Source organism: Ovis aries, chromosome 13, assembly GCF_016772045.2.
Source record: "Ovis aries strain OAR_USU_Benz2616 breed Rambouillet chromosome 13, ARS-UI_Ramb_v3.0, whole genome shotgun sequence".
NCBI lineage: Eukaryota > Metazoa > Chordata > Mammalia > Artiodactyla > Bovidae > Ovis > Ovis aries.
In genome coordinates, this window is record NC_056066.1 from 31295898 (window position 1) to 31305623 (window position 9726).

At 40.6% G+C, this 9726-nt stretch overlaps 1 non-coding gene across 1 annotated transcript; it reads right to left on the reverse strand.

The window, feature by feature from the left end:
* Positions 1-9250: 9250 nt before the first annotated feature.
* On the reverse strand, positions 9251-9322 carry TRNAY-AUA (transfer RNA tyrosine (anticodon AUA)). The gene has a single exon. It is a non-coding gene; the product is annotated as a tRNA-Tyr (tRNA).
* Positions 9323-9726: the final 404 nt, after the last annotated feature.

Below are 9726 nucleotides of genomic sequence, written 5' to 3' on the forward strand. Positions count from 1 at the left end.
AAAGGATGGGGTAAGATACAGTTAGGGAGTTTGGGATCAACATGTACATACTGTTATATTTAAAAATGGATGACCAACAAGGTCCTACTGTATAGCACAGGGAACTTTGCTTAATACTATTTGGCAGCCTGGATGGGAGGGGAATTTGGGGAAGAATGGATATATGTATATGTATGACGGAGTCCCTTTGATGTCCACCTGAAACTATCACAACATTGTTAATTGTGTGTTCTCCAATATGGAGGCTTCCCTGGTGGCTCAGACAGTAAAGAATCCACCTGCAATGCAGGAGACCTGGGTCAGATCCCTGGGTCGGGAAGATCCCCTGGAGAAGGGAATGGCAACCCACTGCAGTATTTCTGCCTGGAGAATCCCATGGACAGAAGAGCTTGGTGGGCTACAGTCCTTGGGGTCACTCTGGGCTCTACTGAAAGAATGGAAATGTACAGCCTTAAATGCACACATTCAAAAGTAAAAAATGAAAAACCAGTTAGTTTAGCATCCAAGTTAAGATGTTGGAAAGACTGATGCTGAAGCTAAAGCTCCAATATTTGGCTACCTGATGAGAAAAGCTAACTCACTGAAAAAGACCCTGATGCTGGGAAAGATTGAGGGCAAAAAAAAGAAGGGGGCAGCAGAGGATGAGATGTTGGATAGCATCACTGACTCAATGGACATGAGTTTGAGCAAACTCCAGGAGATAGTGAAGGACAGGGAAGCCTGGTATACTGCAGTCCATGGGGTCACGAAGAGTCAGATACGACTTACCGACAGAACAACAACAAGAAGATGTTGGGAAAAAAAGCAGGGTAGATGCAAAGAATATGAAATATACCCCAATATGGTGAAAATTGGTAGATCAATCCAAGGAACCTATTCTGCAAATAATACTTTATCTCAGCCCAGGTCCTTCTCCTTAATTTCCAAAGGAAAGCTAAGAAAGGAGCTTCTATATAGCTAGTTTGTTTAATAGTAAATCCCTGGAATCAGGAGTGAGAAACTGGGGAAAGTAAGGCAGAGGTGAGAAAGCCAGTGTAAAAATACATCGCTGATGGGGGATCCCATGGATGTAGGTATCATCATGCCAAGGATTTTCCGATAAGCCTCATAGAATGTCTCAGTACAGTAGTCTTTCAGTGTCCAAGGGATATTGGTTCCAGGACCCCTGCAGCTACCAAAATCTGCAGATGTTCAAGTCCCTTATACAGATCAGTTTTCAATATGTGAACCCACAGATGCAGACTCCAAAGTGAACTGTCCACCTGTTGAACCGTGCATTTTCAGGTGGCACAGAAAGAGTGCCAGGTGACCTGCCATTGTACCCAGACCCCATTGGATTTCACATCACAGGAGAGTGCTCCTTTTTGAATAAACTCCCCCTTCTTCAGTTGTATATTCTGCCCTGTCTGCTATAGCATTTTCAAGATCCACTCCCAAATGTGCTCCCTTGGCTTCTGCCAGTAGTTATTGCAATTTGTTTGATATATAAAATACAGGTTGTATTTTCTTGCTTAAGCCATGCTGTGACCTAACCCTGGTTATTAGTCTGGAGGCAATGATGGAGGAAAGGGCAGAGCTTAAGGAGGAAAACATCATAATGAGAGGTATCTGTCTCTCTTGAGGTCTCTGCCTGAATCTAGGCAAGATGAAGCATTTCTCTCTCACCAGGGATGTGGGGCAGGGGTGGGGAGCTGCTTCTCCCAGCCCAGAGAGCTTAGAGGAATCTGGAGTTTCAAGATTCTCAGGTTTAGGGAGTTCACTGGCAGTCTAGTGATTAAGAATCCACCTTGCAATACACAGGACATGGGTTTGATCTCTGATTAGGAAACTAAGGTCCCACATGCTTCAGAGCAACTAAGCCGGAGTCCCAAAATTAGAGTCTGAACACCACAACTATGGATGGATGTTCATGACATAGTATAGGAGACAGGGATCAAAACCATCCCCAAGAAAAAGAAATGCAAAAAAGCAAAAAGGCTGTCTGATGATGCCTTACAAATAGCTATGAAAGGAAGACAAGCAAAAAGCGAAGGAGATAAGGAAAGATATACCCATTTGAATGCAGAGTTACAAAGAATACCAAGGAGAGAAAAGAAAGCCTTCCTCAGTGATCAGTGCAAAGAAAGAGAGGAAAACAATAGAATGGGAAAGACTGGAGATCTCTTCAAGATAATTAGAGATACCAAGTGACAATTGCGTCCAAAGACAAGTACAATAAAGGACAGAAATGGTATGGACCTAACAGGAGCAGAATATATTAAGAAGAGGTGGCAAGAATACACAGATGAACTGTACAAAAAGATCTTCATGACCCAGATAACCCCAATGGTGTGATCACTCACCTAGAGCCAGATATCCTGGAATGTGAAGTCAAGTGGGCCTTAGGAAGCATCACTACGAACAAAGCTAGTGGAGATGACGGAATTCCAGTTGAGTTACTTCAAATCCTTAAAGATGACACTGTGAAAGTGTTGCACTCAATATGCCAGCAAATTTGGAAAACTCAGCAGTGGCCATAGGACTGGAAAAGATCAGTTTTCATTCCAATCCCAAAGAAAGGCAATGCCAAAGAATGCTCAAACTACTGCACAATTGCACTCATCTCACACACTAGTAAAGTAATGCTTAAAACTCTCCAAGCCAGGCTTCAGCAATATGTGAACCATGAACTTTCAGATGTTCAACCTGGTTTTAGAAAAGGCAGAGGAACCAGACATCAAATTGCCAACATCCGCTGAATCATCAAAGGAGCAAGAGAATTCCAGAAAAGCATCTACTTCTGCTTTATTGACTATGCCAAAGCCTTTGACTGCGTAGATCATAATAAACTGTTGAAAATTCTTAAAGATGTGGGAATACCAGACCACCTGACCTGCCTTTGAGAAGTCTGTGCAGGTCAGGAAGCAACAGTTAGAACTGGACACGGAACAACAGACTGGTTCCAAATCGGGAAGGGAGTATGTCAAGGCTGTATATTGTTACCCTGCTTATTTAACTTATATGCAAAATACATCATGAGAAATGCTGGGCTGGATGAAGCACAAGCCAGAATCAAGACTGCTGAGAGAAATATCAGTAACCTCAGATATGCAGGTGATACCACTCTTATGGAAGAAAGTGAATAAGAACTAAAGAACCTCTTGATGAAAGTGAAAGAGGAGAGTCAAAAAGTTGGCTCAAAGTTCAATATTCAGAAAACTAAGATCATAGCATCCGGCCCCATCATTTCATGGCAAATAGATGGGGAAACAGTGGAAACAGTGGCTGACTTTATTTTGGGGGGCTCCAAAATCACTGCAGATGGGGATTGCAGCCATGAAATTAAAAAACGCTTGCTCCTTGGAAGAAAAGCTATGACCAATCTAGACAGCATACTAAAAAGAAGAGACATTACTTTGCCAACAAAGGTCCGTCTAGTCAAGGCTATGGTTTTTCCAGTAGTCACGTATGGATGTGACAGTTGGACTATAAAGAAAGCTGAGCGCTGAAGAATTGATGCTTTTGAACTGTGGTGTTGGAGAAGACTCTTGAGAGTCCCTTGGACTGCAAAGAGATCCAACCAGTCCATCCTGAGTGTTCATTGGAAAGACTGATGTTGAAACTGAAACTCCAATACTTTGGCCAACTGATGCGAAGAGCTGACTCATTTGAAAAGTACCTGATGTTGGGAAAAACTGAAGGCAGGAGAAGGGGAAGACAGAGGATGAGATGGTTGGATGGCATCATCGACTCAAAGCACGAGTTTGGGTAAACTCCTGAGTTGGTGATAGACAGGGAGGCCTGGCGTGCTGCGGTTCATGGGGTCGCAAAGAGTTGGACACAACTGAGCAACTGAACTGAACTAAGCACCACAAGGAATGATCCCAACGCGACGCAATGAAGATTCCATGTGCCGCAACTAAGACCTGATGCAGCCAAATAAAAATGACTATAAAAGAATTAAACAATTCATAATTTATAAAAGAATTCTCAGGTTTATCATCCAAATGTCCCATGACAGATGTCAATATCCTACTCCTTTCCTATTGTGATTGTGGTATCTGCACAGGAAGACTGCCAAGGCTATACATTAATCCTGTTTGTAACTAATGTTACAATTCAATCATCGGGCAAAATGTTTGGCAGCCAAAGTCATAACAACTTCTTTAAATCTGCCATGGAGGTCTTCTAGTTTTCACAGTCTGCACCAAGTTGATAATTAGCTTCTCAAGCATTAACCCAAACTAGTCAATCTTCGATCCATGTCATTATCATTGGCACATACTATACAAAGGTTTATCCATCTCTTAAGTGAAAGCTTCATTTTCAGTGCACTTTGCTCCAAGCAGTGACAGTCTGGGTAACTGTGATGTTTAGGGTGCTCTCCACTCCACCTATCACCAGCAATGGGTCCTTGCTACTGTCTGACTGTTAAGTGGATCACACTTTCTCTGGGCACTTCTGATACCAACTCTTGACCTGCCTACCACCTCACCCACCCCCAAGGAAAGCCTGACTCAAAGGTTCCCGAGTATGAAGTTTATATAAGAAGCGAACCCAGAAGCAGGACAAAGGGATGTGGAAAGAGAAATCATGATTTGGTCGGGCCATTCTATGGGAATCTGGGGAGCTTAATCCTGGCAGCCATCCCCTCAGAAACCATCTGAGGTACACCTGGGAATAGTCCATCTGAAGGCCAGGCAGGGGAGGCATTTATCCATCAGCTTGTGTGCCCATCTGTCAAGGGCCTTTCTGTTCATCTGCTATAGGATCTGGGGCAAGATACTTAGTCTTTATTGAATTTGATAGAATATTGCTTCTGTTTTACATCTTGGTTTTTCAGCTGTGAGACATGTGGGATCTTAGCTTCCTGACCAGGGACTTAATCTGCACAGTCTGCAATGGAAGGCAAAGTCCTAACCACTGGACCACCAGGGAAGTCCTGATACTTGATCTGTTGTACCTCAATTTTCCCATATTTAAAATGGGGCTAAAACTAATAGTATCTACTATAATTAGAACAAAGTAGAATGCTTTTATAAATATTAAATGAACTATGTTATAGCAAGAGGTAGGGACAATGCTAAACACCTCATAAACACTATATAAGTATTTATTACATTTTCAACAGATGACATTGAAGCCAGAAGGCACCAGACCAACAGCTTCAAAATCCTGAGGCAAAATTATATCCAACCTAGAATTTTCTACCAAGTAAGAATGGAGAAACTGGCTAATTACCCTTCAGGAGGAGAATGATAAATATTTTGTCACTTACTCATTCAGCAATTAAAATGAATGAACAAGGCAACATACCATAAATCTGAAGAACTACCTTAAAAGAACTGTTAGCGCTGTTTGATTCCAAGACTGTGACATTCTGGAAAAGGCAAAACTATAAAGACATTAAAAAGATCACTGGTTGCCAGGAGTTAATGAGGAGGGAGGGATGAGGAGGCAGAGCACAGAGCACTTTTAGGGCAGTGAAAATACTCTGTGTGATACTATAATGAGAGATATGTGTCAGTATACATTTGTCCAAATGCACAGATTGTACAACACCAAGTGTGAACCCTGATGTGAACTATGGACTATGAGTGGTTTCAGTGTCAGTGTAGGTTCATCAGTTGTAACTAATGTACCATTCTGGTGGAGGATTTAACAATAGGGAGGCAGAGGGGGGGAATATGGGAAATTTCCATACCTTCCTCTTAATTTTGCTCTCAACCTAAAAGAGCCTTTCCCCCCTCCCCCTACGCAGCATGTAGGATCTTAGTTCCCGAACCAGGGATGGAACCTGCACCCTCTGCACTGGAAGGCAAAGTCTTAACCACTGGACCACCAGGGAAGTCCCTAAAAGCTTTTTTTTTTTTTTTAAGTCTCTTAAAAACAAATATATACATGAAGTTTTGTGTTTGTTTTTTTTTTTTAAGAAAAGAACTACTAGCATTTATTCTCATGATGGAAAGATGGTTCACCAAGAGAAAAATATAATTTTATTTATCATATTATATGATTGCTGCAGGAAAGCCACAATCATCTTAGCCAAGGAAAATGAGGCATTTAATAAAATTTAGCAGTATTTCCAAGATTTTAAAAAATCCTCAGTAAAACAGGATTTGACAGCAGCTTTTAAGAAAACAATAGGAAAAAAAATCTTGAATCAAAGGCAAACTCATCCTTCATTAATTGCTTAATAAAAACAGTTTTTGCTAATCAGGAATGAGGCAAGGTCTCAATAAATATTTGTTGAGTAAAACGCATCTGTGATCCTGCAGAGGTTCTTGACATCCCACTTGACTGCTCAACATGAGGAAAAAAAAAAAAGGTTAAAGACTTTGAAACTGGGACATGCCTGGTGGTCCAGTTAAGAATCTGCCTTGCAATGCAGGGGATGTGGGTTTGATCCTTGGTCTGGGAACTAAGATCCCACATGCCTTAACTACTGAAGCCTGTGCACCACAACTAAACAGTCCGTGCACCTCAAAGAAAGATCCTGAAGGATGCAACAAAGATCCCATGTGCTGCAACTAAGACCTGAAACAGCCAAATAAATAACTATTAAAAACAAAAACTTTGAACCCAAACAGAGTCATATAAAAATACTCAACACTTTCATCCATAGTTTAAAAACTCGTATCTAATGCAAATTATTAATTGCTCTATTTTGATATTTAACACTCAAAATTAAGATTGATTTTGCAGCTATCTCTAAAACTACAGAAGAGAAATTTGTAAAATAAGTCTGATTTCACAGTTAGTAACAATTAACTAGAATGCTATTCCTCACTGCTCATTTATATGATCAATTTGATCCACACCTATATTCAGGTAGATTTTAATTTTAGACTTAGTAGAAAATTTCTGGCTGTTCTGGCACAAGTGATTCAACTTTTGTTTTCACAGGCAAATTGGAATCTTTAAGGGCCTCTTTCTGTCAGACATGTCTCTGGAATATGATCTTATAATTCAAAATAGAGGGAAAATATTTAGAAGTATTTTCTAAGTATTTAGGCATGAATCAGGTGTGAATTTCAACTAATTTCTTTCCTGCCTCATTTGTAGCATTCTTATCCTGCGCTGTTACATCCTGGATAAACCCACTGTAAATTGAAAACACCTTAAGTCAAGACTGCATCTGATAGGGAATTCCTTGGTAGTCCAATGCTTAAGACTCCATCCATTCACTGCAGGGGAAACGGGTTCCATCCCTGGTTCAGAGAACTAAGATCCCACATGCTTCATGGTGTAGCCAAAAAATAAATAGAAAAACCTGATATCCCTAATTTATCAAACACCATAGCTTAGCCTCACCTAATTTACCCATGTTCAGAACACTTGGATTAGCCTACAGTTGGGCAACATGATCTAACTCAAAGCCCATTTTATAATAAAGTAAAGAATATCTCATGTAACTGAGTGAATACTGAAAGTTGAAAAACAAAATGGTTGTCTGAGTCCAGAATAGTTCTGTGTGTCAGCTGTTTACTGATGTGATCGTGTGGCTGATAAGAAGCACTGCCTAGCATCACAAGAGAATATCTACCATGTATGGCTAGCCCAGGAAAAACAATAAAAATTCAGAATTCAAAGGTTTTGTACCATTGTAAAGTCAAAAATCTTAAACAAACCACTATAAGTCTGGAACTGTCTGTACTCACAATACTTTTGTGAAGCATGAGATAAAATAACTTGGTCACAGTGCCTTTCCACTGGCAATTCTGTTCCCTTTGCCAGAAAACCTCTTGCTCCCAATATGCCCATGGCAGAATCCCTCTTCCTTTAATCTGATCAATATTACCTTAATAAAATAAAAACTAACCCTGTATTCCAGTTGATCAACATTTTTATCTCCTTGGTTTGCTTTATGTTTTCCACAGCATTGCTCACCATTAAATACATTATGTACTTAATTTGTATATTGTCAATCTCTTTTGATTATAAGAGAAGCTTCATAAAGGCATAGATGTCACTTATTTTGCCTTATTCCTGGTCTGTATGCCTCAAATACACAGAAGGTACAAAATAAATATTTGTTAAATAAATGCTTGTAATTCCAGAGAATTTAAACATTTAAACACTTTTCTGTAGTTACCGCCAAAGCCTTTGACTGTGTAGATCACAACAAACTGTGGAAAATTCTTCAAGAATTGGGGATACCAGACCACCTTACCTGCCTCCTGAGAAATCTGTATGCAGGTCAAGAAGCAACAGTTAGAACCGGACATGGAAAAACAGACTGTGAAAAGGAGTATGTCAAATCGGGAAAGGAGTACATCAAGGCTGTATATTGTCACTCTGCTTATTTAACTTTATGAAGAGTACATCATGGGAAATGCCAGGCTGGATGACGCACAAGCTGGAATCAAGATTTCCAGGAAAAATATCAATAACCTCAAATACACAGATGACACCACCCTTATGGCAGAAAGTGAAGAAGAGCTAAAGAGCCTCTTGATGAAACTGAAAGAGGAGAGTAAAAAATTGGCTTAAAGATCAACATTCAGAAAGCTAAGATCATGGCATCCGATCCCATCACTTCATGGCAAATAGATGGGGAATCAGGGGAAACCATGACAGACTTTATTTTGGGCGGCTCCAAAATCACTGCAGATGGTGATTGCAGCCATGAAATTAAGATACTTACTCCTTGGAAGGAAAGTTACGACCAACCTAGACAGCATATTACTGTCAAAGCAGAGACATTACTTTGCTGACAAAGGTCCATCTAGTCAAAGCTATGATTTTTCCAGTAGTCACATATGGATGTAAGAGTTGCACCACAAAGAAAGCTGAGTGCTGAAGAATTGATGTTTTTGAACTGTGGTATTAGAGAAGACTCTTGAGAGTCCCTTGGACTGCAAGGAGATCCAACCAGTCCATCCTAAAGGAGATCAGTCCTGGGTGTTCACTGGAAGGACTGATGTTGAAGCTGCAACTCCAATACTTTGGCCACCTAATGTGAAGAGCTGACTCATTGGAAAAGACCCTGATGTTGGGAAAGACTGAAGGCAGGAGGAGAAGGGGACGACACAGGATGAGATGACTGGATGGCATCACCAACTCAATGGACATGAGTTTGGATAAACTTTGGGAGTTGGTGATGGACAGGGAGGCCTGGCGTACTGTGTGTGGTTCATGGGGTCGCAAAGAGTTGGACATGACAGAGCAACTGAACTGAACTGAAATGTAGCCTACCATGCTGCTCTGTCCCTGGGGTTTTCCAGGCAAGAGTACTGGAGTGGGTTGCCGTTTCCTTCTCCAGAGGATCTTCCCGACCCAGGGATTGAACCTGGGTCTCCCGCATTATAGGCAGATGCTTTACCATCTGAGCTACCAGGGAAGTCCTGAATCAGTTATACATATACATATATCTACTCTTTTTTAGATCATTTTCCCATGTAGGTCATTACAGAGTATTGAGTAGAGTTCCCTGTGCTATACACTAGGTCCTATTTAGTTATTTAGTTTATACACAGTGTTATCTATATGTCAATCTCAATCTCCCAATTTATCCCTCCCCCTCTTTCACCCCCAGGTAACCATAAGTTTATTTTCTATATCCATAACACTAGTTCTGTTTTGTAGATAAGTTTATCTGTACCCTTTTTCAAGATTCTACACATAAGCACTATCATATTTGTCTTTCTCTGTCTGACTTACTTCACTCAGTATGACAATCTCTAGGTCCATCAATGTTGCTGCAAATGGCATTATTCTCTTCTTTTTTATGGCTGAGGAACATTC